The 14,728-nt window shown below is 40.2% G+C and overlaps 1 protein-coding gene across 1 annotated transcript in view; it reads left to right on the plus strand.

Moving 5' to 3' along the window:
- The window catches only part of LOC139767395 (uncharacterized), a 743,720-nt gene that overhangs the window by 345,598 nt on the left and 383,394 nt on the right, over nt 1–14,728 (plus strand). The window lies entirely within an intron of this gene.

Here is a 14,728-nt window from a genome sequence, read left to right on the forward strand (position 1 = left end):
AAGGGGATTTAAACTAAATCTTTAATTTGTCTTTTTATTTTGGATGCCACCATGCAAAGGTATTGGACTTTGGCACCCCTAAACGGTCTTTTAAGTAAACTTTTAATTTGTCTCTTTCCCTTCAGATGCCACTATTCCCCTGTAAAGGCCTTTGAAGACGCCAAAGGGGATTTAGATTAATCCTTCAATTTTCCTCTAAATTTTGGATGCCTCACCGCAATTCTCTTGCCTTTTGGCATCCCCAAAGTGGCATTAAAGTAAGCTTTCCAAATGTTTCTTTCCCTTTTGATGCCTCTATGCCCCTGTAATTGCCTTTGGCGGCGCCAAAGGGGATTTAAAATAAACCTTTAATTTGTCTTTTTATTTTTGGATGCCACCATGCAACTGTATTGGACTTTGGCACCCCTAAAGGGTATTTTAAGTAAACTTTTAATTAGGGTCTTTCCCTTTAGATGCCACTATTCCCCTGTAAAGGCCTTTGAAGACGCCAAAGGGGAGTTAGATTAATCCTTCAATTTTCCTCTAAATTTTTCGAAGTGTCCATGCAATTCTCTTGCCCTTTGGCATCCCCAAAGTGGCATTAAAGTAAGCTTTCCAAATGTTTCTTTCCCTTTTGATGCCTCTATGCCCCTGTAATTGCCTTTGGCGGCGCCAAAGGGGATTTAAAATAAACCTTTAATATGTCTTTTTATTTTTGGATGCCACCATGCAACTGTATTGGACTTTGGCACCCTCAAAGGGTATTTTAAGTAAACTTTTAATTAGGGTCTTTCCCTTTAGATGCCACTATTCCCCTGTAAAGGCCTTTGAAGACGCCAAAGGGGATTTAGATTAATCCTTCAATTTTCCTCTAAATTTTTGGATGTCTCCACGCAATTCTCTTGCCCTTTGGCATCACCAAAGTGGTACTAAAGTAAGCTTTCGAAATGTTTCTTTCCCTTTTGATGCCTCTATGCCCCTGTAATTGCCTTTGGCGGCGCCAAAGGGGATTTAAACTAAATCTTTAATTTCTCTTTTTGTTTTTGGATGCCACCATGGAAAGGTATTAGACTTTGGCACCCCAAAACGGTCTGTTAAGTAAACTTTTAATTTGTGTCTTTCCCTTCAGATGCCACTATTACCCTGTAAAGGCCTTTGAAGACGCCAAAGGGGATTTAGATTAATCCTTCAATTTTTCTCTAAATTTTTGGATGCCTCACCGCAATTCTCTTGACCTTTGGCATCCCCAAAGTGGCATTAAAGTAACTTTTTCCAAATGTTTCTTTCCCTTATGATGCCTCTATGCCCCTGTAATTGCCTTTGGCGGCGCCAAAGGGGATTGAAAATAAACCTTTAATTTGTCTTTTTAATTTTGGATGCCACCGTGCAGCTGTATTGGACTTTGGCACCCCTAAACGGTCTTTTATATAAAATTTTAATTTATCTCTTTCCCTTCAGATGCCACTACTCCCCTGTAAAGGCCTTTGAAGACGCCAAAGGGGATTTAGATTAATCCTTCAATTTTCCTCTAAGGTTTTGGATGCCTCCACGCAATTCCCTTGCACTTTGGCATCCCATAAGTGGCATTAAGGTAAGCTTTGCAGATGTTTCTTTCCCTATTGGTGCCTCTATGCCCCTGTAATTGCCTTTGGTGGCACCAAAGGGGATTTAAACAAAAGCTTTAATTTGTCTTTTTATTTTTGGATGCCACCATGCAAAGGTATTGGACTTTGGCACCCCTAAATGGTCTTTTAAGTAAACTTTTAATTTGTCTCTTTCCCTTCAGATGCCACTATTCCCCTGTAAAGGCCTTTGAAGACGCCAAAGGGGAGTTAGATCAATCCTTCAATTTTCCTCTAAATTTTTCGAAGTGTCCATGCAATTCTCTTGCCCTTTGGCATCCCCAAAGTGGCATTAAAGTAAGCTTTCCAAATGTTTCTTTCCCTTTTGATGCCTCTATGCCCCTGTAATTGCCTTTGGCGGCGCCAAAGGGGATTTAAAATAAACCTTTAAATTGTCTTTTTATTTTTGGATGCCACCATGCAACTGTATTGGACTTTGGCACCCCCAAAGGGTATTTTAAGTAAACTTTTAATTAGGGTCTTTCCCTTTAGATGCCACTATTCCCCTGTAAAGGCCTTTGAAGACGCCAAAGGGGATTTAGATTAATCCTTCAATTTTCTCTAAATTTTTGATTGCCTCACCGCAATTCTCTTGCCCTTTGGCATCACCAAAGTGGTACTAAAGTAAGCTTTCGAAATGTTTCTTTCACTTTTGATGCCTCTATGCCCCTGTAATTGCCTTTGGCGGCGCCAAAGGGGATTTAAAATAAACCTTTAAAATGTCTTTTTATTTTTGGATGCCACCATGCAACTGTATTGGACTTTGGCACCCCCAAAGGGTATTTTAAGTAAACTTTTAATTAGGTCTTTCCCTTTAGATGCCACTATTCCCCTGTAAAGGCCTTTGAAGACGCCAAAGGGGATTTAGATTAATCCTTCAATTTTTCTCTAAATTTTTGGATGCCTCACCGCAATTCTCTTGCCCTTTGGCATCACCAAAGTGGTACTAAAGTAAGCTTTCGAAATGTTTCTTTCACTTTTGATGCCTCTATGCCCCTGTAATTGCCTTTGGCGGCGCCAAAGGGGATTTAAAATAAACCTTTAATATGTCTTTTTATTTTTGGATGCCACCATGCAACTGTATTGGACTTTGGCACCCCCAAAGGGTATTTTAAGTAAACTTTTAATTAGGGTCTTTCCCTTTAGATGCCACTATTCCCCTGTAAAGGCCTTTGAAGACGCCAAAGGGGATTTAGATTAATCCTTCAATTTTTCTCTAAATTTTTGGATGCCTCACCGCAATTCTCTTGACCTTTGGCATCCCCAAAGTGACATTAAAGTAAGTTTTCCAAATGTTTCTTTCCCTTATGATGCCTCTATGCCCCTGTAATTGCCTTTGGCGGCGCCAAAGGGGATTGAAAATAAACCTTTAATTTGTCTTTTTAATTTTGGATGCCACCGTGCAGCTGTATTGGACTTTGGCACCCCTAAACTGTCTTTTATATAAAATTTTAATTTATCTCTTTCCCTTCAGATGCCACTACTCCCCTGTAAAGGCCTTTGAAGACGCCAAAGGGGATTTAGATTAATCCTTCAATTTTCCTCTAAGGTTTTGGATGCCTCCACGCAATTCCCTTGCACTTTCGCATCCCATAAGTGGCATTAAGGTAAGCTTTGCAGATGTTTCTTTCCCTATTGGTGCCTCTATGCCCCTGTAATTGCCTTTGGTGGCACCAAAGGGGATTTAAACTAAAGCTTTAATTTGTCTTTTTATTTTTGGATGCCACCATGCAAAGGTATTGGACTTTGGCACCCCTAAACGGTCTTTTAAGTAAACTTTTAATTTGTCTCTTTCCCTTCAGATGCCACTATTACCCTGTAAAGGCCTTTGAAGACGCCAAAGGGGAGTTAGATCAATCCTTCAATTTTCCTCTAAATTTTTCGAAGTGTCCATGCAATTCTCTTGCCCTTTGGCATCCCCAAAGTGGCATTAAAGTAAGCTTTCCAAATGTTTCTTTCCCTTTTGATGCCTCTATGCCCCTGTAATTGCCTTTGGCGGCGCCAAAGGGGATTTAAAATAAACCTTTAAAATGTCTTTTTATTTTTGGATGCCACCATGCAACTGTATTGGACTTTGGCACCCCCAAAGGGTATTTTAAGTAAACTTTTAATTAGGGTCTTTCCCTTTAGATGCCACTATTCCCCTGTAAAGGCCTTTGAAGACGCCAAAGGGGATTTAGATTAATCCTTCAATTTTCCTCTAAATTTTTGGATGTCTCCACGCAATTCTCTTGCCCTTTGGCATCCCCAAAGTGGTATTAAAGTAAGCTTTCGAAATGTTTCTTTCCCTTTTGATGCCTCTATGCCCCTGTAATTGCCTTTGGCGGCGCCAAAGGGGATTTAAACTAAATCTTTAATTTATCTTTTTATTTTTGGATGCCACCATGCAAAGGTATTAGACTTTGGCACCCCTAAACGGTCTGTTAAGTAAACTTTTAATTTGTCTCTTTCCCTTCAGATGCCACTATTCCCCTGTAAAGGCCTTTGAAGACGCCAAAGGGGATTTAGATTAATCCTTCAATTTTCCTCTAAATTTTTCGATGCCTCACCGCAATTCTCTTGCCCTTTGGCATCCCCAAAGTGGCATTAAAGTAAGCTTTCCAAATGTTTCTTTCCCTTTTGATGCCTCTATGCCCCTGTAATTGCCTTTGGCGGCGCCAAAGGGGATTTAAAATAAACCTTTAATTTGTCTTTTTATTTTTGGATGCCACCATGCAACTGTATTGGACTTTGGCACCCCCAAAGGGTATTTTAAGTAAACTTTTAATTAGTCTCTTTCCCTTTAGATGCCACTATTCCCCTGTAAAGGCCTTTGAAGACGCCAAAGGGGATTTAGATTAATCCTTCAATTTTCCTCTAAGATTTTGGATGCCTCCACGCAATTCCCTTGCACTTTGGCATCCCCAAAGTGGCATTAAGGTAAGCTTTGCAGATGTTTCTTTCCCTATTGGTGCCTCTATGCCCCTGTAATTGCCTTTGGTGGCGCCAAAGGGGATTTAAACTAAAGCTTTAATTTGTCTTTTTATTTTTGGATGCCACCATGCAAAGGTATTGGACTTTGGCACCCCTAAACGGTCTTTTAAGTAAACTTTTAATTTGTCTCTTTCCCTTCAGATGCCACTATTCCCCTGTAAAGGCCTTTGAAGACGCCAAAGGGGAGTTAGATTAATCCTTCAATTTTCCTCTAAATTTTTCGAAGTGTCCATGCAATTCTCTTGCCCTTTGGCATCCCCAAAGTGGCATTAAAGTAAGCTTTCCAAATGTTTCTTTCCCTTTTGATGCCTCTATGCCCCTGTAATTGCCTTTGGCGGCGCCAAAGGGGATTTAAAATAAACCTTTAATTTGTCTTTTTATTTTTGGATGCCACCATGCAACTGTATTGGACTTTGGCACCCCCAAAGGGTATTTTAAGTAAACTTTTAATTAGGGTCTTTCCCTTTAGATGCCACTATTCCCCTGTAAAGGCCTTTGAAGACGCCAAAGGGGATTTAGATTAATCCTTCAATTTTCCTCTAAATTTTTGGATGCCTCCACGCAATTCTCTTGCCCTTTGGCATCCCCAAAGTGGTATTAAAGTAAGCTTTCGAAATGTTTCTTTCCCTTTTGATGCCTCTATGCCCCTGTAATTGCCTTTGGCGGCGCCAAAGGGGATTTAAACTAAATCTTTAATTTGTCTTTTTGTTTTTGGATGCCACCATGCAAAGGTATTAGACTTTGGCACCCCTAAACGGTCTGTTAAGTAAACTTTTAATTTGTCTCTTTCCCTTCAGATGCCACTATTCCCCTGTAAAGGCCTTTGAAGACGCCAAAGGGGATTTAGATTAATCCTTCAATTTTCTCTAAATTTTTGGATGCCTCACCGCAATTCTCTTGACCTTTGGCATCCCCAAAGTGGCATTAAAGTAAGCTTTCCAAATGTTTCTTTCCCTTATGATGCCTCTATGCCCCTGTAATTGCCTTTGGCGGCGCCAAAGGGGATTTAAAATAAACCTTTAATTTGTCTTTTTATTTTTGGATGCCACCATGCAACTGTATTGGACTTTGGCACCCCCAAAGGGTATTTTAAGTAAACTTTTAATTAGGGTCTTTCCCTTTAGATGCCACTATTCCCCTGTAAAGGCCTTTGAAGACGCCAAAGGGGATTTAGATTAATCCTTCAATTTTCCTCTAATTTTTGGATGCCTCCACGCAATTCTCTTGCCCTTTGGCATCCCCAAAGTGGCATTAAAGTAAGCTTTCCAAATGTTTCTTTCCCTTTTGATGCCTCTATGCCCCTGTAATTGCCTTTGGCGGCGCCAAAGGGGATTTAAAATAAACCTTTAATTTGTCTTTTTATTTTTGGATGCCACCATGCAACTGTATTGGACTTTGGCACCCCCAAAGGGTCTTTTAAGTAAACTTTTAATTTGTCTCTTTCCCTTCAGATGCCACTATTCCCCTGTAAAGGCCTTTGAAGACGCCAAAGGGGAGTTAGATTAATCCTTCAATTTTCCTCTAAATTTTTCGAGTGCTCCATGCAATTCTCTTGCCCTTTGGCATCCCCAAAGTGGCATTAAAGTAAGCTTTCCAAATGTTTCTTTCCCTTTTGATGCCTCTATGCCCCTGTAATTGCCTTTGGCGGCGCCAAAGGGGATTTAAAATAAACCTTTAATTTGTCTTTTTATTTTTGGATGCCACCATGCAACTGTATTGGACTTTGGCACCCCCAAAGGGTATTTTAAGTAAACTTTTAATTAGGGTCTTTCCCTTTAGATGCCACTATTCCCCTGTAAAGGCCTTTGAAGACGCCAAAGGGGATTTAGATTAATCCTTCAATTTTCCTCTAAATTTTTGGATGTCTCCACGCAATTCTCTTGCCCTTTGGCATCCCCAAAGTGGTATTAAAGTAAGCTTTCGAAATGTTTCTTTCCCTTTTGATGCCTCTATGCCCCTGTAATTGCCTTTGGCGGCGCCAAAGGGGATTTAAACTAAATCTTTAATTTGTCTTTTTATTTTTGGATGCCACCATGCAAAGGTATTGGACTTTGGCACCCCTAAACGGTCTTTTAAGTAAACTTTTAATTTGTCTCTTTCCCTTCAGATGCCACTATTCCCCTGTAAAGGCCTTTGAAGACGCCAAAGGGGATTTAGATTAATCCTTCAATTTTTCTCTAAATTTTTGGATGCCTCACCGCAATTCTCTTGACCTTTGGCATCCCAAAGTGGCATTAAAGTAAGCTTTCCGAAATGTTTCTTTCCCTTTTGATGCCTCTATGCCCCTGTAATTGCCTTTGGCGGCGCCAAAGGGGATTTAAAATAAACCTTTAATATGTCTTTTTATTTTTGGATGCCACCATGCAACTGTATTGGACTTTGGCACCCCCAAAGGGTATTTTAAGTAAACTTTTAATTAGGGTCTTTCCCTTTAGATGCCACTATTCCCCTGTAAAGGCCTTTGAAGACGCCAAAGGGGATTTAGATTAATCCTTCAATTTTCCTCTAAATTTTTGGATGTCTCCACGCAATTCTCTTGCCCTTTGGCATCCCCAAAGTGGTATTAAAGTAAGCTTTCGAAATGTTTCTTTCACTTTTGATGCCTCTATGCCCCTGTAATTGCCTTTGGCGGCGCCAAAGGGGATTTAAAATAAATCTTTAATTTGTCTTTTTATTTTTGGATGCCACCATGCAAAGGTATTGGACTTTGGCACCCCTAAACGGTCTGTTAAGTAAACTTTTAATTTGTCTCTTTCCCTTCAGATGCCACTATTCCCCTGTAAAGGCCTTTGAAGACGCCAAAGGGGATTTAGATTAATCCTTCAATTTTTCTCTAAATTTTTGGATGCCTCACCGCAATTCTCTTGCCCTTTGGCATCACCAAAGTGTCATTAAAGTAAGCTTTCCAAATGTTTCTTTCACTTTTGATGCCTCTATGCCCCTGTAATTGCCTTTGGCGGCGCCAAAGGGGATTTAAAATAAACCTTTAATTTGTCTTTTTATTTTTGGATGCCACCATGCAACTGTATTGGACTTTGGCACCCCCAAAGGGTATTTTAAGTAAACTTTTAATTAGGGTCTTTCCCTTTAGATGCCACTATTCCCCTGTAAAGGCCTTTGAAGACGCCAAAGGGGATTTAGATTAATCCTTCAATTTTCCTCTAAGATTTTGGATGCCTCCACGCAATTCCCTTGCACTTTGGCATCCCCAAAGTGGCATTAAGGTAAGCTTTGCAGATGTTTCTTTCCCTTATGATGCCTCTATGCCCCTGTAATTGCCTTTGGTGGCGCCAAAGGGGATTTAAACTAAAGCTTTAATTTGTCTTTTTATTTTTGGATGCCACCATGCAAAGGTATTGGACTTTGGCACCCCTAAACGGTCTTTTAAGTAAACTTTTAATTTGTCTCTTTCCCTTCAGATGCCACTATTCCCCTGTAAAGGCCTTTGAAGACGCCAAAGGGGAGTTAGATTAATCCTTCAATTTTCCTCTAAATTTTTCGAGTGCTCCATGCAATTCTCTTGCCCTTTGGCATCCCCAAAGTGGCATTAAAGTAAGCTTTCCAAATGTTTCTTTCCCTTTTGATGCCTCTATGCCCCTGTAATTGCCTTTGGCGGCGCCAAAGGGGATTTAAAATAAACCTTTAATTTGTCTTTTTATTTTTGGATGCCACCATGCAACTGTATTGGACTTTGGCACCCCAAAGGGTATTTTAAGTAAACTTTTAATTAGGGTCTTTCCCTTTAGATGCCACTATTCCCCTGTAAAGGCCTTTGAAGACGCCAAAGGGGATTTAGATTAATCCTTCAATTTTCCTCTAAATTTTTGGATGTCTCCAAGCAATTCTCTTGCCCTTTGGCATCCCCAAAGTGGTATTAAAGTAAGCTTTCGAAATGTTTCTTTCCCTTTTGATGCCTCTATGCCCCTGTAATTGCCTTTGGCGGCGCCAAAGGGGATTTAAACTAAATCTTTAATTTGTCTTTTTATTTTTGGATGCCACCATGCAAAGGTATTGGACTTTGGCACCCCAAACGGTCTTTTAAGTAAACTTTTAATTTGTCTCTTTCCCTTCAGATGCCACTATTCCCCTGTAAAGGCCTTTGAAGACGCCAAAGGGGATTTAGATTAATCCTTCAATTTTTCTCTAAATTTTTGATGCCTCACCGCAATTCTCTTGCCCTTTGGCATCCCCAAAGTGGCATTAAAGTAAGCTTTCCGAAATGTTTCTTTCCCTTTTGATGCCTCTATGCCCCTGTAATTGCCTTTGGCGGCGCCAAAGGGGATTTAAAATAAACCTTTAATATGTCTTTTTATTTTTGGATGCCACCATGCAACTGTATTGGACTTTGGCACCCCCAAAGGGTATTTTAAGTAAACTTTTAATTAGGGTCTTTCCCTTTAGATGCCACTATTCCCCTGTAAAGGCCTTTGAAGACGCCAAAGGGGATTTAGATTAATCCTTCAATTTTTCCTCTAAATTTTTGGATGCCTCACCGCAATTCTCTTGCCCTTTGGCATCACCAAAGTGGTACTAAAGTAAGCTTTCGAAATGTTTCTTTCCCTTTTGATGCCTCTATGCCCCTGTAATTGCCTTTGGCGGCGCCAAAGGGGATTTAAACTAAATCTTTAATTTCTCTTTTTATTTTTGGATGCCACCATGCAAAGGTATTAGACTTTGGCACCCCAAAACGGTCTGTTAAGTAAACTTTTAATTTGTCTCTTTCCCTTCAGATGCCACTATTCCCCTGTAAAGGCCTTTGAAGACGCCAAAGGGGATTTAGATTAATCCTTCAATTTTTCTCTAAATTTTTGGATGCCTCACCGCAATTCTCTTGCCCTTTGGCATCCCCAAAGTGGCATTAAAGTAAGCTTTCCAAATGTTTCTTTCCCTTTTGATGCCTCTATGCCCCTGTAATTGCCTTTGGCGGCGCCAAAGGGGATTTAAAATAAACCTTTAATTTGTCTTTTTAATTTTGGATGCCACCATGCAACTGTATTGGACTTTGGCACCCCCAAACGGTCTTTTAAGTAAACTTTTAATTAGTCTCTTTCCCTTCAGATGCCACTATTCCCCTGTAAAGGCCTTTGAAGACGCCAAAGGGGATTTAGATTAATCCTTCAATTTTCCTCTAAGTTTTTGGATGCCTCCACGCAATTCCCTTGCACTTTGCATCCCCAAAGTGGCATTAAGGTAAGCTTTGCAGATGTTTCTTTCCCTATTGTGCCTCTATGCCCCTGTAATTGCCTTTGGTGGCGCCAAAGGGGATTTAAACTAAAGCTTTAATTTGTCTTTTTATTTTTGGATGCCACCATGCAAAGGTATTGGACTTTGGCACCCCTAAATGGTCTTTTAAGTAAACTTTTAATTTGTCTCTTTCCCTTCAGATGCCACTATTCCCCTGTAAAGGCCTTTGAAGACGCCAAAGGGGAGTTAGATTAATCCTTCAATTTTCCTCTAAATTTTTCGAAGTGTCCATGCAATTCTCTTGCCTTTTGGCATCCCCAAAGTGGCATTAAAGTAAGCTTTCCAAATGTTTCTTTCCCTTTTGATGCCTCTATGCCCCTGTAATTGCCTTTGGCGGCGCCAAAGGGGATTTAAAATAAACCTTTAAATTGTCTTTTTATTTTTGGATGCCACCATGCAACTGTATTGGACTTTGGCACCCCCAAAGGGTATTTTAAGTAAACTTTTAATTAGGGTCTTTCCCTTTAGATGCCACTATTCCCCTGTAAAGGCCTTTGAAGACGCCAAAGGGGATTTAGATTAATCCTTCAATTTTCTCTAAATTTTTGATTGCCTCACCGCAATTCTCTTGCCCTTTGGCATCACCAAAGTGGTACTAAAGTAAGCTTTCGAAATGTTTCTTTCCCTTTTGATGCCTCTATGCCCCTGTAATTGCCTTTGGCGGCGCCAAAGGGGATTTAAAATAAACCTTTAAAATGTCTTTTTATTTTTGGATGCCACCATGCAACTGTATTGGACTTTGGCACCCCCAAAGGGTATTTTAAGTAAACTTTTAATTAGGGTCTTTCCCTTTAGATGCCACTATTCCCCTGTAAAGGCCTTTGAAGACGCCAAAGGGGATTTAGATTAATCCTTCAATTTTCTCTAAATTTTTGGATGCCTCACCGCAATTCTCTTGCCCTTTGGCATCACCAAAGTGGTACTAAAGTAAGCTTTCGAAATGTTTCTTTCCCTTTTGATGCCTCTATGCCCCTGTAATTGCCTTTGGCGGCGCCAAAGGGGATTGAAAATAAACCTTTAATTTGTCTTTTTATTTTTGGATGCCACCATGCAACTGTATTGGACTTTGGCACCCCCAAAGGGTATTTTAAGTAAACTTTTAATTAGGGTCTTTCCCTTTAGATGCCACTATTCCCCTGTAAAGGCCTTTGAAGACGCCAAAGGGGATTTAGATTAATCCTTCAATTTTCCTCTAAATTTTTGGATGCCTCCACGCAATTCTCTTGCCCTTTGGCATCCCCAAAGTGGTATTAAAGTAAGCTTTCGAAATGTTTCTTTCCCTTTTGATGCCTCTATGCCCCTGTAATTGCCTTTGGCGGCGCCAAAGGGGATTTAAACTAAACCTTTAATTTGTCTTTTTATTTTTGGATGCCACCATGCAACTGTATTGGACTTTGGCACCCCTAAACGGTCTTTTAAGTAAACTTTTAATTTGTCTCTTTCCCTTCAGATGCCACTATTCCCCTGTAAAGGCCTTTGAAGACGCCAAAGGGGATTTAGATTAATCCTTCAATTTTTCTCTAAATTTTTGGATGCCTCCACGCAATTCTCTTGCCCTTTGGCATCCCAAAGTGGCATTAAAGTAAGCTTTCCGAAATGTTTCTTTCCCTTTTGATGCCTCTATGCCCCTGTAATTGCCTTTGGCGGCGCCAAAGGGGATTTAAAATAAACCTTTAATTTGTCTTTTTATTTTTGGATGCCACCATGCAACTGTATTGGACTTTGGCACCCCCAAAGGGTATTTTAAGTAAACTTTTAATTAGGGTCTTTCCCTTTAGATGCCACTATTCCCCTGTAAAGGCCTTTGAAGACGCCAAAGGGGATTTAGATTAATCCTTCAATTTTCCTCTAAATTTTTGGATGTCTCCACGCAATTCTCTTGCCCTTTGGCATCCCCAAAGTGGTATTAAAGTAAGCTTTCGAAATGTTTCTTTCCCTTTTGATGCCTCTATGCCCCTGTAATTGCCTTTGGCGGCGCCAAAGGGGATTTAAACTAAATCTTTAATTTGTCTTTTTATTTTTGGATGCCACCATGCAAAGGTATTGGACTTTGGCACCCCAAACGGTCTTTTAAGTAAACTTTTAATTTGTCTCTTTCCCTTCAGATGCCACTATTCCCCTGTAAAGGCCTTTGAAGACGCCAAAGGGGATTTAGATTAATCCTTCAATTTTCTCTAAATTTTTGATGCCTCACCGCAATTCTCTTGCCCTTTGGCATCACCAAAGTGGCATTAAAGTAAGCTTTCCAAATGTTTCTTTCCCTTTTGATGCCTCTATGCCCCTGTAATTGCCTTTGGCGGCGCCAAAGGGGATTTAAAATAAACCTTTAATTTGTCTTTTTATTTTTGGATGCCACCATGCAACTGTATTGGACTTTGGCACCCCCAAAGGGTATTTTAAGTAAACTTTTAATTAGGGTCTTTCCCTTTAGATGCCACTATTCCCCTGTAAAGGCCTTTGAAGACGCCAAAGGGGATTTAGATTAATCCTTCAATTTTCCTCTAAATTTTTGGATGCCTCCACGCAATTCTCTTGCACTTTGGCATCCCCAAAGTGGTATTAAGGTAAGCTTTGCAGAATGTTTCTTTCCCTTTTGATGCCTCTATGCCCCTGTAATTGCCTTTGGCGGCGCCAAAGGGGATTTAAACTAAATCTTTAATTTGTCTTTTTATTTTTGGATGCCACCATGCAAAGGTATTGGACTTTGGCACCCCTAAACGGTCTTTTAAGTAAACTTTTAATTTGTCTCTTTCCCTTCAGATGCCACTATTCCCCTGTAAAGGCCTTTGAAGACGCCAAAGGGGAGTTAGATTAATCCTTCAATTTTCCTCTAAATTTTTCGAGTGCTCCATGCAATTCTCTTGCCCTTTGGCATCCCCAAAGTGGCATTAAAGTAAGCTTTCCAAATGTTTCTTTCCCTTTTGATGCCTCTATGCCCCTGTAATTGCCTTTGGCGGCGCCAAAGGGGATTTAAAATAAACCTTTAATTTGTCTTTTTATTTTTGGATGCCACCATGCAACTGTATTGGACTTTGGCACCCCCAAAGGGTATTTTAAGTAAACTTTTAATTAGGGTCTTTCCCTTTAGATGCCACTATTCCCCTGTAAAGGCCTTTGAAGACGCCAAAGGGGATTTAGATTAATCCTTCAATTTTCCTCTAAATTTTTGGATGTCTCCACGCAATTCTCTTGCCCTTTGGCATCCCCAAAGTGGTATTAAAGTAAGCTTTCGAAATGTTTCTTTCCCTTTTGATGCCTCTATGCCCCTGTAATTGCCTTTGGCGGCGCCAAAGGGGATTTAAACTAAATCTTTAATTTGTCTTTTTGTTTTTGGATGCCACCATGCAAAGGTATTAGACTTTGGCACCCCTAAACGGTCTGTTAAGTAAACTTTTAATTTGTCTCTTTCCCTTCAGATGCCACTATTCCCCTGTAAAGGCCTTTGAAGACGCCAAAGGGGATTTAGATTAATCCTTCAATTTTTCTCTAAATTTTTGGATGCCTCACCGCAATTCTCTTGCCTTTGGCATCCCCAAAGTGGCATTAAAGTAAGCTTTCCAAATGTTTCTTTCCCTTTTGATGCCTCTATGCCCCTGTAATTGCCTTTGGCGGCGCCAAAGGGGATTTAAAATAAACCTTTAATTTGTCTTTTTATTTTTGGATGCCACCATGCAACTGTATTGGACTTTGGCACCCCCAAAGGGTATTTTAAGTAAACTTTTAATTAGGGTCTTTCCCTTTAGATGCCACTATTCCCCTGTAAAGGCCTTTGAAGACGCCAAAGGGGATTTAGATTAATCCTTCAATTTTCCTCTAAATTTTTGGATGCCTCACCGCAATTCTCTTGCCCTTTGGCATCCCCAAAGTGGTATTAAAGTAAGCTTTCGAAATGTTTCTTTCCCTTTTGATGCCTCTATGCCCCTGTAATTGCCTTTGGCGGCGCCAAAGGGGATTTAAAATAAACCTTTAATTTGTCTTTTTATTTTTGGATGCCACCATGCAACTGTATTGGACTTTGGCACCCCTAAAGGGTCTTTTAAGTAAACTTTTAATTTGTCTCTTTCCCTTCAGATGCCACTATTCCCCTGTAAAGGCCTTTGAAGACGCCAAAGGGGAGTTAGATTAATCCTTCAATTTTCCTCTAAATTTTTCGAAGTGCTCCATGCAATTCTCTTGCCCTTTGGCATCCCCAAAGTGGCATTAAAGTAAGCTTTCCAAATGTTTCTTTCCCTTTTGATGCCTCTATGCCCCTGTAATTGCCTTTGGCGGCGCCAAAGGGGATTTAAAATAAACCTTTAATTTGTCTTTTTATTTTTGGATGCCACCATGCAACTGTATTGGACTTTGGCACCCCCAAAGGGTATTTTAAGTAAACTTTTAATTAGGGTCTTTCCCTTTAGATGCCACTATTCCCCTGTAAAGGCCTTTGAAGACGCCAAAGGGGATTTAGATTAATCCTTCAATTTTCTCTAAATTTTTGGATGCCTCACCGCAATTCTCTTGCCCTTTGGCATCCCCAAAGTGGTATTAAAGTAAGCTTTCGAAATGTTTCTTTCCCTTTTGATGCCTCTATGCCCCTGTAATTGCCTTTGGCGGCGCCAAAGGGGATTTAAACTAAATCTTTAATTTGTCTTTTTATTTTTGGATGCCACCATGCAAAGGTATTGGACTTTGGCACCCCTAAACGGTCTTTTAAGTAAACTTTTAATTTGTCTCTTTCCCTTCAGATGCCACTATTCCCCTGTAAAGGCCTTTGAAGACGCCAAAGGGGATTTAGATTAATCCTTCAATTTTTCTCTAAATTTTTGGATGCCTCACCGCAATTCTCTTGCCCTTTGGCATCCCCAAAGTGGCATTAAAGTAAGCTTTCCGAAATGTTTCTTTCCCTTTTGATGCCTCTATGCCCCTGT

Source organism: Panulirus ornatus, chromosome 61, assembly GCF_036320965.1.
Source record: "Panulirus ornatus isolate Po-2019 chromosome 61, ASM3632096v1, whole genome shotgun sequence".
NCBI lineage: Eukaryota > Metazoa > Arthropoda > Malacostraca > Decapoda > Palinuridae > Panulirus > Panulirus ornatus.